Source organism: Octopus bimaculoides, chromosome 11, assembly GCF_046866305.1.
Source record: "Octopus bimaculoides isolate indiv1 chromosome 11, ASM4686630v1, whole genome shotgun sequence".
Classification (NCBI taxonomy): domain Eukaryota; kingdom Metazoa; phylum Mollusca; class Cephalopoda; order Octopoda; family Octopodidae; genus Octopus; species Octopus bimaculoides.
The window spans coordinates 9,369,348-9,381,847 of record NC_142938.1 but is presented as its reverse complement, the minus strand read 5'-3'; the positions used below and the strand labels follow the sequence as shown (position 1 = coordinate 9,381,847).

Here is a 12,500-nt window from a genome sequence, read left to right as displayed (position 1 = left end):
ATATGTATATATATATATATATATTTACACATACAAATATATATATATATATATATATCATGTTACATCAAAAGATACTCCCCCACCATATTGCCATTATTTTAACACCCAGTTTTCTATATTTTCATGGTTAAATCGGATTTGGCTCAGTCAAATTTTCCATGGTTGGATACCTTTCCTGTTGCTAACCCTCATGAGGTGATGATCGCCTGATGTCTAGACAAAGGTACAGACACATACCTACACCCTCACGTGTGTGTGTGTGTGTAGTTTTTTTTGCGATGCAGACTGAACTAAAATTTAGCGGATTGTGAAACGACAAGGTATTTTGTGTATTTTTTTGTTTTTTCGGTTTTTGTGTATTAAATCTATTCAAGGCTTTAGTCCAACCAAGGCGACTGTATAAATACGTGACCAAGGGGACTGAATCCAAAATTACATCAAGCTCTTTAACCACACAACTATGCCTACGCCTTTTGCGTGTGTGTTGTGTATTCATCATCATCATCGTTTAACATCCGCATTCCACGCTGGCATGGGTGGGACGGTTTGATAAGAACCGGCCAGGCAGAAACCTGCACCAGACTTCTGTAACTGTTTTAAGTAGGGTTTTTACAGCTGGATGCCCTTCCTAACACCAACCACTCAGCAGAGTGGATTTAGTAGTACTTTTTACATGGCACAAGCACAGCTATATATGTGTGTGTGTGTGTATATACACACACACACACACGTATGAACAGGTATATATAAATGTATACATATATGTGTGTGTATACACGTACATATATACACATACATACTGAGGTACTCCAGTATGCCATGCAAAAGACTGAATGAATATGTGTATATAGATATACACAAAATATAAACTCAACCAGGATAGAACGGAAACGGACATTTCACAATCAGCTAAATCCAAGTTCAACAGTCTGCATCGCACAAAGACTATACATTATATATATATATATATATATATATATATATATATATATATATATATATATCGCCGTTTTGTTAATCGGTTGCGATTTCACCATCTTAAAGCGGATGGGAAGTAAATCCATCCTCGGGTATGGCCACAGCCGATCATCACAGAATACAAAACACTTAACGAATTATCAGAGAGCTTCGAGAATTGAGACAAAATACAATGTCCTGCCCGATAGATAATGACAGAACGCCTACACAGGAGTAGAAACTCGCGACCCATTAGCAGCTTCTTTTGATACCTTCTTTTGGCAAAATTGTCTTGAAACACGAATATGTACATATACTGACTATATGCCCTTATTACATATACTAATAAGGGCGTAGGTAACCGATTAAATCAACTCTAATATAATTGTCCTTGGAGTTTAAGGATGGCAAAATCGACCTCAGCTGAATTTGAACTCTAAGCAGCTCAATATCAAATTCAATAAAGATTAGTGATAAAGAAAGTAGACAAATTAGAGATTGTAATGCTCAAAATTATTAACGACGTAAGCCAAATAAAATGCATGTAACTGGGAATCGAAACCGAACCACCCATTCGAGCCTCCAAGAACTTAACGGTGTGGCGCTCGCAACCTATATATATATAATATACGAATTAAGAAATGTGTAATTTATATATATATATATATATATATATAATATTTCCAGAATAGTGGATAATATGTGGTCATGAGTTGTACATAAATGCATTACAGAAGTTATATACACAATTATAAAGTGACGCATATGTATGTATACGGAACAATCTGGGTAAATATACACACAGACACGCACACTGATGTGTATTGTATACCCAGTACTGCGGGTATATAATACACAAACAGTCAAAGCCATCGGATAGCAACATAGCTATTTATAATGAATACAACAGCTTCAGATCAAAAACAGATATGTATGTGTGTGTATATATATATATATATATAACATTCCTTTCTCTATTCCCAGAGATGATAAGCAATAATGAGAAGATAAATTATTAACAGAACAATCTAGAAAAAAAAGCCACACACTATATATATACATATATATATAAATATATATATATATATAATGTGTGTTTGGGTCAGAGATAGTCATACATATGTTGTACTTGTTACGTGGTTCTTCAATAGTTGTTATAATAAACATGCAAAAAGTTAATAGGATAAACACATCTTGGTGCATAAAATGGGGGGAACTGATATTTTATTTTGTTCGTTTTTAGGCAACGGAGCAGTTGTTTAAAAAAGGTAATGGGATGAAATAACATGACCATCACTGCTTGCCTTAAGGTGACAGAATAGCTGAGCTAAGCAGACATAAATAATACCATATATATATATATATATATATATATATATATATATATATATATATATATAGTTTTTTGCTGCTCTTTCTAGCGGGTTAGATGTCCTATTATAGGCATCTCTGTATTTTAAATGTATGTGTATATATAAATATAGATATAATACCACATTTATCATAGTATTAAAGATATATACTATATATATGAATATATAGGATTGTGTGTGTATGTGTGTAAAATTATGTTAATGTAATTTAAAAAGGAAAGAGACGGATGGTAGAGAATGAGAGATTTTTTAAAGGAATAAACGTCGGGGGATTCTAAAGGATTAGACGACATTGGTATAGAAAGAGAGATAGAGAGAAAGACATAAGACAAAGTGAGTGATGTTTTTATATGGTGACCAGTAGTGGCAGTAACTGTTACAATTAGTAGTAGGTCGGTGGGGGGGGGGGGGGTGAGAGAGAGCTTTTAATTAACCCCGTCTGACTCACTAACACCCGACAGAAAAATAAAATAAAATAAACGAGTAGCAATAGCAATTAGAAAATATGTACGGAACCTCCTTAGTGTCGGCCAGAAGTGGAATGAAAAGAGAAGAAAAAAAATATACAGGGAAAAGTGTATCTCGAGTTATAGTGGCCGTCATGAGGGGAGCAGTCAGTATAATAAGCAAGGGGAAGACTATGTTACAAACAGAAGCTGAATACATCGATAATAATATATTAAGATTGCCATTCAGCAGTTTACACATAATTATATACATATATACATATTCACTTTCATAATCACTCTATAAATATATGCGTACATAACACATACACAACATTATATGTGTATATATCCATATATATATAAAAATATATACACACAAATACCCCACTCACATACGTATGTTTTACACACACACACACACATATATATATATATATATATATATATATATATATATATATATATATATATATATATATATATATACCCACTCACATAAGTGTACTAATTGCAGCTGGCTCCCGCCGTAGTGTAATTGTTAAGGTTAATATGTACACATACATATATGTATGCTCCACTAGTGATACAATGAACATATATGCCTCTCTGTGTGTATATATATTTCTACATACATTGTGTACTACTCGTATGTGTGTGTGTGTGTGTATTATATAGACACATATACAAGCAGTACACAAATCTATGTAGAAATATCCCCTTCCTACCTCGTTATCAATACAGCAGAAAAGAGTCAGTCAGTCTACAAATACATACAAACATTGAACATTACCTAACATATATATATATATATATATATATATATATATATGTATATATATAAATATATATGTATACAGATAGATAGATACATGGATGTATGTATTATATATATAAAATGAAGGGAAATAAGAGTTAATACTCCCCTTCCTCGTCTTTAGATACAATCAGACGTTGGTGGGGTAGCCAGCGAGAAGCGGAACAGACAAGCAAAGCAAAGTCAAGAGACATTAGCTTTCGAAATGAAATATGAAAAAAAGAGCCTAAGCTAACACAGACATCCACATATAAATAGACATAAACATGTAACGATGGTTAGGGTGTTGAAATGCAGTTTGATATTCGGATATTACACCTTACCTACCTAAATATAAGGCCTGGCCCCAGAAAAAAGTTTCCAGAAAATAGCTATTTACTGTTGAAGCCTCAGCCAAAACAGGCACTGCGCAACTCGCCTGCGCAGACAGCGTCAAGTCGACCGGAACAAAAAAAAAAAACGTTTAGCAGATCGCCTTTAAGCCCGCGCTACGGATGCTCAACGGTAACATAAACTACAAAGGGAAATAATCCAAACCAGGAGGCGCGCTTGGCAAAGAAGGCGTAAGTTATAAATTAACAAGGGAGCGTTCGTTAATTTACTTTGCATATATTGTTTTTTTTTCCCCTTCCCCCCCACCTTCATGTATATAATTGGTATTTGTCGTTGTGTAAGATAGCTCTAACGCTTTTTTTTTTCTGTTCACTATATCTTAATAATTCCTTCAGAGACAGACAGAGAAATATATATATATATATTATATATTTTTTTCGCTTTTTATTTTTTACTCGATTAGTTTATGTAAACTCAATTGCATTCCCCCCCCCCTAAAGAACTTAGAAAAAAAAAAAACACGATTTTTACCGACGTTATTTTCAGGAATGTTGTACAAGCGAATCTAAAAAACCAATCTTCGGCGACATGACGGTGTTTTTGATGATAGTCTTGTACAAACTGTAGAACGCAGTACTAAATTCCCTTTGCTAGTAAACTGTTCTACGTTTTGGATTCAAATTATGATAATATTGTTATTTGCTTTTCATCTCCCCGAGGATAATAATACCCGGGGTAAATTAAATACCAATAGTATATACGAGTCGATCTAATCGGTTATCCTTTCCTCTATAAAATTTGTCAACAAAACAAATCATTATAATTTTTCTTCTTGTTTTTCTCTTCCATATAAGCGTTTGGTTTGGCCGAGAAAGAAAAGCGTCATTACCACATTTAGTTTTATGGTTGTCAGTTGAAATCTTTGTTTCTATTACGACTGTATCTGACATCTCTTCGGCGTTGATGAAGTAAATATCAGTCATTTACAGGGATTGATTCTGTCAACTAAATAATGTCTTGTAGCTATCTACTCAAAAGAAATGATTACATCTTTTGATTCTAAATAAAATAGATTCCTTTGCGGAGGGAAACATTATTTATTGTAGGTGAAATGAAAGGGCGTTTTTATTTGTTTTTTACATTCTCTCTTCATCTTGGGGTATTTCATACGTAATATGACAGGCAAATTCTTGTTGGGGGGGGGGGGAGAAACTAACGTTTTCTGCTAACATTTCAACGTTCGGAATGCTTGATAATAGTGGGTACCATCATGGGTTATTGGGTCTATGAGACAACTAAAGACTTCGTCAAGCTGACTTTTCCTACATGGAAACAATTCTCCAAGCTATATTTATGGGAGGTATTCAACTCAGCAGTGAAAGCCACGAAAATCTGAACACAAGACAGAAGGATACAACTGTGGGAGACTATATGTAGGCGTTTGCTGTGCTGGAAATAAAACTTAAAAAGGAAACGACACGCTCGTTAATGTTACTATTACATGGCCCTAAAATCCCAGGAAGGTCATGACTGGAATGTTCTTGACCATGGGTTTGCTCGATCAGAGTTAGTAACAGCTAAATACTAATGCATTTAATTTGGTACTGTTATTTCTGCCACCTCACCCACACTCTTTAGATGTGGCATCTTTTGACATGGCAAGAAGCAATGAATGATTGGGGATGTCTTGTTGGTGGAGACGATCCCACTATAGCACTGAAGTTGATACTTAATGACCCCACTTTGATCAAAGGCAATATTCTGGACATGTTATGTATATGGAGGCAACTAAATAGTGACATATATTTTGCCCAGTTCAAATCTGCTGTCCTAATGTTTGCAAATTATTGGTTTCTTCTGACAACATCCAAGATCAATATTTTGCAAGGACAGGAATACGGTGGATTCAATTAAATTAGCACCAATGTATTACTGCTATCCCATGACTCCTAATAAAATTTTTAAAATTTTATTTAGCTTAAGTGAGATGAAACTAAATAATGTAATGCATTTATCTTGAAATGTTAATATTTCTGCTACCCCAATATGTCTTAATGGTCAGAGACTAAACTGGATCTCTCATCCAGGGCCCTCTTAGCAGCATTATAAGACACCGAGCAAATCAATGCACTGGACCCTATAGTATTTATGGATAGCAAGCCCCAGTATACAGAGATTTTATATATTCTGCTTGTCTTTTTCCACATCCATCAGGCATAAGGTTGCTATCAGCATGGTCATGGGTGGATACATATGGAGTTTAATACCTTGGTTGATGCAGCTAGAAGACAGCTGCAGCTCTGCAGAGTTTCCTCTTTACATAAATGAAGTAAAATGGCCTTAATGAATAATTGACACTACATTGCTGACTCAGTTTGTTTGGTCGTTATGGAACTTCATAACTGCAGCAAAAAATGTTTGAGAATCATTAATGCATTGTTAGATCACTACTAAAAAATTTGCTTTCATGAAACTAGTTTAGTGGATCACACTTTGCCCACAGGTTATTAAATGTAGCTGACATTTCAACCACAAAGAGAGACAATGTTTTGCAAATGTTTCTTGATTGTTGAGGTTTCGGTAACCGAGAAAAAAAATAAACAACTAATCACTTAAGATCCAGGGTCACTGTGTCCCCAAGAAGGATTTTGTCTTTAGATTGTTTGTTAAAAGCAATCAAAGCCTGTCTATTTTCAGACTGCTAATTCATCATCCATATCATTTAACATCCACTTGTCCATGCTTGTATGGATCGAATAGAATATGTCAAGGCAGATTTTCTACACCTTTCTTGTTGCCAACACTCACCTGCTTCCAAGTAAGGGAATATTTCCCTGTGGCAAGACACGTTTTTCACAGAAGGCTGGAAATGATCGACCGCATTCGTATGACAATGATAGTCATTCACAACCATCGGAATGAACCCAAGACCACATGATTGGGAAACAAGCCTCTTAACCACACAGCCACATCAGAAATTCACAGATATGACTACATAGGTGAAGTGATTCATTTCAGTTCATAATCAAATCTGTTAGCATAGGTTTTGCTCGCTGGAAGCTTGTTACTATCCTAAAGTATTTGGACATTTCACAAATATTGGCCTTTACCAATAATAGATGTAGCATCTTCTCTGCCTATATTTGCAGGCATGGTAGTATAGTTAGGAATCTAGCATCACAACCATTTGGTTCCAGATTTATTCCTAGTGCCTTAAGCTCGTTTTGAAAATGGAATTTGGGATCTCTGCATGGTCTGATGCTTAAGGCCAAATCTGTAAAGAGGAGACCCAGTGGTTGGGGTTCCCTGCTGTAGAGAGTTGAAATTTTAAGAAGAAAGGATAAGACAAAATAGTTAGCACAGTATTTGGGTGTGTGAGATGCATTAGAGGTATTATGAGAAGGAGAGGTAAGTGAACCTATCAAGGTGGAGGTGATATGCAATTAGAGGTGTATTTCTGAGTGTGCTGGAAGAGCACCACATGTCAATCAAAGATAGTAAATTTTTTTTGTAATAATTCTGTTCTTTAAGGTGGTAAGCTGGCAGAGTTGTTTGCATGCCATGGAAGACGTCTTCCATGCATAGGTAGGATGGTTGACAGGAGCTGGCCAGGTAGAAGACTACCCCAGGCTACTGTGTCTGTTTTGGAAAGTTCTTTATGGCTGGATGCCCTTCCTAACACCAACCACTCTGTATAGTCATTGTTTCAGGGTTGATAAGATAAGTATAAGTAGAGCACTGAATGTTGATGTAATTGACTTACCCACTGCTCTGAACTTGCAGGCCTTGTGCTAAAATTTGAAAACCAGCAATTCTGTTCTTTTAGTATTATAATATAATCCCTTTGTAATTTGTTTTGTTTTCAAATCTAAAAGTACACCGTCATAATAATCTAATAATATACACTCAGAAACAAAGATTAAATTGGGTTGCAGACATATGTATAGAAATAGCCTGAAGTTTGTATGTTTACATTTATGACATTGCAGTAAACTTAACATGATAGCAGATCTTGTGACAGCAACATCCATACACCACTGTATGCAAGTTCAGAGGAGCAATAACCATTGTGGTATCAATAGAATGAGTAGGTAAGTAGGCAGGGAGGGAGAGAGAGAGGGGGAGGGGCAAGGGGCATGATGTGTTTATGGGCTAGAAGTTGTAGAACCCCCATAGGCAACCTGCTCCCTCTGGATTTTCTGCATGGCATGCCTAATGATAAATAACCTTGAAACTGTTTAGTGGTGTAAAACTCGCCTGATGGTGAACTATGTCTCATGCGGTCCACTTCTCAAAAATGGCTACCCATGCCTGTTGCAGAACGTTGTTGACAGACTTTACCAATCAGTAAGATGGGCTTTGGTTTGTGCTCAAGTATGTGTCTATGTAGTCAAAGCACTATCCTGGTCGTGAAAGCAGTACTGTATTGTGAACTTTACTTTCACTTTGTAAAGGAGTAGAATATTTTCTGGGCCTGAAGAGTAAGGCTTGTCTTTAAGATACAGTTTTAGCTATGTTTAATTATATGTGCAGGGAAACACATCTTTTATCTTTTACTTGTTTCAGTCATTTGACTGCGGCCATGCCGGGGCACTGCCTTGAAGAATTTTAGTTGAATGAATCAATCCCAGTGTGTTTTGTTTTTCAAGCCTACTACTTATTATATTGGTCTCTTTTGTTGAACCGCTAGGTTACAGGGATGAAAGCACACCAATAACATTTGTCAAGCGATGGTAGGGGACAAACACAAACAAAGACTCTCACACACACACACACACACAAGATGGGCTTCTTTCAGTTTCAATCTGCTCGCAAGGCTTTGGTTGGCCTAAGGTTAAAGTAGAAGACATTTGCCCAAGGTGCTCTGCAGTGGGACTGAACTTGGAACCATGTGGTTGGGAAGCAAACTTCTGAGCACATTGCCATGCTTGTGCCTATGTGCAGGTAAACATCATCAGATATCGTGAAGCTAAACATTTGTAGCAGAACTTTGAGGGGGCTTTCATTTTGATTTTGTGCTGTTGAAGAGCAGAGATGATGACAGGGTTGACTGTTTCCTTGTTTTAAACAGTGATTGTGTATTTGTAATGTTGAAGAAGATTATAATGCTGTCTTTCCATTGGAGGATGGTTTCAAGGTCTGTCTATGGAAGCATTGTGGGTTTGGTGTGTGTTATCTAAGTTTCATGTGGATGATACATGTGAGTGGAAGAATAAGAGGAAGTGGAGAGTGCTATCATCCCCATATGAGCAACATGGTTGCTAGAAGCCATAGGCTCAGGTGCAGGGTGTGCGAACATACTCCCTAAAACTTTTCTGGGGCAATAGAAACTCTTTGAACATCCTCCTGAAAAACTGGGTTTGCACCCACCAAAGTAAATATTCATTCCTGCACTTATGCTAGAGGTGACAGTCTGCTGGTCATTGAGGTACAGGAGGTGTGTCTGTTACCTTCAACTTAGATATATAGCAAAGTAGCAGATTAGCAGGCTTGCATATTGGAATATTGGCAGAATTATTAGAGTTTTGGACAGAACACCTCATAGTATTTGTCTTAATTCTTTGTGCTCTGAGTTCAAGATCTGCAGAGGTCATTTTTGCCTTTTATCCTTTCAAGTCAAATGCAAGGAGGTGAATTTAGTAGAAATTTTAGAGGTTCTGATAGGATACTATGTGGTATCTGTTCTGGCTTTGTGCATTATGAGTTCAAATCTTGCCTCATCATCATCATCATTGGTTGGCATGGGTTGGACAGTTTGACAAGAACAAAGTGCCAAAGAGCTCTGCCAGGTCCTATGTCCACTTTGGCAAGGTTTCTACAATTGGATACCCTTCCTAATACCAACCACTTAACAGAGTGTACTAGGTGCTTTTTACATGATATCAGCAACTGTGAGGTCACCAAATACTCACAAGATAAGATCCCTCAACTGAGTGGAGTATAGACAGGAGAACTAAAAAACAGTAAAATTTTTGCCAGATGTTGTGACTAACAGCTATTATCATCAACTTGAAAAACTAGTGAAAATATAGGTATTCTAGCTATGTCAATTCTTTCTTTTCTTCAGATATAGTCTATATCTTGAATTATGTTTTCCAATATGCTGTTCATTTCTTAAGATAGTTGACCAAGATTAGGCTGCTATTTCTTGCAGATCAGATGACCATGTAGAGGCTCGTCCTATTGGCTTATACTAGGATCTGAATGCAAGCTGTGCTGAAAGTCACTGAAACACTTATCAATTATACAGTGGTCCAGCAGCCTCTAGTTAAGTTATGAACTGTAGTCACATATTGTATCAGTCTGCAAGCAAGATGGACAAGACTATTGAGAGATATATGTCTAATCTATAGAAACACTTCAGACATCTATTTAAATATTAAACAGACATCGTGTTGTTCAGCCTTGTTGTTTGAAGCATTTTAATTGAATATTACCGAGCTCAGGACATGGCCGTGTGGCAAGAAGTTGGCTTTCTAGCCATATGGTTTCTGGTTCAGTCTCACTGCATGGCACCTTGGGCAAGTGTCTTCTGCTATAGATAGCCTTGGCCCAACTAAATCCTTGCGAGTGGATTTGGTAAACAGAAAGTGGAAGAAGCTCATATATCTGTCTATCTATCTATCTATCTGCCTATCTATCTATCTATCTATCTATCTACCTATCTATCTATCTATCTGTCTATCTATCTATCTGTGAGTCTGCGTGTGTGTTTGGGTGTACATGTGTCTTTGTATCTGTTTGTACCCACCACCACTTAACAACTAGTGTTGGTTTGTTTATGTCCTTTTAACTTAATGGTTCAGCAAAATAGATCAAGAGAATAAGTACCAGGCTTAAAAGATCTCACCCAAATTAGTTTCAATTAGAGGTTCTGCCACCTATACCCCTTCATCCTCCCATACTCACTTTGTTGATACTCCCTCATCTCTCTCTATACTCCAAAGCTTTGTGTCAGCCAACAATGAGTGAATGAATGAATTGGCACTTGGTCGCTTATGACGACGAGTGTTCCAGTAGATCCGATCGATAGAACAACCTGCTCAAGAAATCATGGTGCAAGCGGCTGAGTCCTCCACAAACACATATACCCCTAACATAGTTCTCAGGGAGATTCAGCGTGACACAGAATACGACAAGGCTGGCCCTTTGAATTACAGATGCTTCTCATTTTTAGTCAGCTGAGTGGACTGGAGTAATGTGAATATAAAATGTCTTGCTCAAGGATACAGTGTGCCTCCAGGAATTGAACTCCCAACCCTCTGATCATGAGCCAAATACTCTAACCATTAAGCCATGTGCTTAAATGAATGCATGAAAAATCTCAATGTAAAACCTTGAGTATTGTTTTTTTCTCCTTAGTTTACACTCATGATAAAACCACATTTGTTTATAGTGTTTTGAGGGTCATATTAAGTTGAAATATAATCTCCTTTAATCCCTCCCTCATCTATCTTGTTAATCTTGTCTCCATAATCCAGTAGTAGATAGATTTATCACCAAATCTCCGCACTTCATACTTAAGCGCTTCTTAGACCCCAGATTCCCAAGCTAAACACTTCACACCCATCTTTTTCCTCACTATCTCTGCAATCCCTGATCTCTCTCTCTCATACACACACACACACACACACACACACTCTCTCTCTCTCTCATACACACACACTCTCTCTCTCTCTCTCTCTCATACACACACACTCTCTCTCTCTTTCTCTTTCTCTTTATTCCTCACAACCACCAATCTTTCCATTCATCCATCATGCCATCTAGTGCTGGATGAAAGCCACAACATGCCATTCATTGCCAGTTTATTTATCCTGGTTGTAGGCCTTTCTGTCCACGCTGGCCACTTGCAGGTTGGAAACACTCGTCACCTGTTCAGTTCCACAGTGTTCCCACTGCATACACTAGTAGTCTGTACTGGTTCTGCTCTATGGTATCTAGGACAGTGACTCCATTTTCCTTTCTGGTTCACCCTCTACTAAGATCTACACTTTATCATTATCCCACACACTCTACAAGTAGGATCTAGGAGAAGGTAACTAGAGCAAGAGGAATTTGAAATTCTCTTTAAGAACCCAAAATGAACCAAGCTGAGAAACTGTTGCATTTGCAGCTCCTTACAACCACTAGCATAGCTTGAGTGTACGCTGCCCAGGGTGGCCCTTCTGTTTGTTGCCCCCAGACCCCACAAAAAGCACATTGCCTACAGCAGACCCAAATGTTCCGCTTGGGGTAGACCACTCCTACTGTCACCCCATAGCTATGCTGGTGCTTATAACCCATACCATCAGGAAAACCCATACCATTAGCTGGCCAACTCAGTAAGGTGGTGAGCTGGCAGAAATGTTAGCATGCCGGGCGAAATGCTTAGTGGTATTTCGTCTGCCACTACATTCTGAGTTCAAATTCTGCCAAGGTCGACTTTGCCTTTCATCCTTTTGGGGTCGATTAAATAAGTACCAGTTACACACTGGGGTCGATATAATCGACTTAATCTGTTTGTCTGTCCTTGTTTGTCCCCTCTGTGTGTAGCCCCTTGTGGGCAGTAAAAGAAATAAGAAACTTTAG

General features: G+C 37.4%; 2 protein-coding genes across 14 annotated transcripts in view; one reads left to right on the top strand and one right to left on the bottom strand.

Moving 5' to 3' along the window:
• Positions 1-4,734, bottom strand: part of LOC106880921 (uncharacterized) — an 83,373-nt gene extending 78,639 nt beyond the window's left edge. For 6 of the 13 annotated variants that reach the window (XM_052971489.2, XM_089359445.1, XM_052971488.2 and 3 more), the window contains exon 1: positions 3,924-4,005. The gene's annotated coding sequence lies outside the window, so the exon portion shown is untranslated. Of the gene's footprint in view, positions 1-2,849; positions 2,944-3,919; positions 4,006-4,460 lie in introns of those variants that run through there. The other 7 variants (XM_052971490.2, XM_089359446.1, XM_089359443.1 and 4 more) reach the window with 6 other exon arrangements.
• LOC106880011 (sodium channel modifier 1) overlaps positions 4,027-12,500 on the top strand; it is a 38,183-nt gene continuing 29,709 nt past the window's right edge. The window contains exon 1 of the mRNA XM_014929800.3: positions 4,027-4,159. The gene's annotated coding sequence lies outside the window, so the exon portion shown is untranslated. The remainder of the gene's footprint in view (positions 4,160-12,500) is intronic.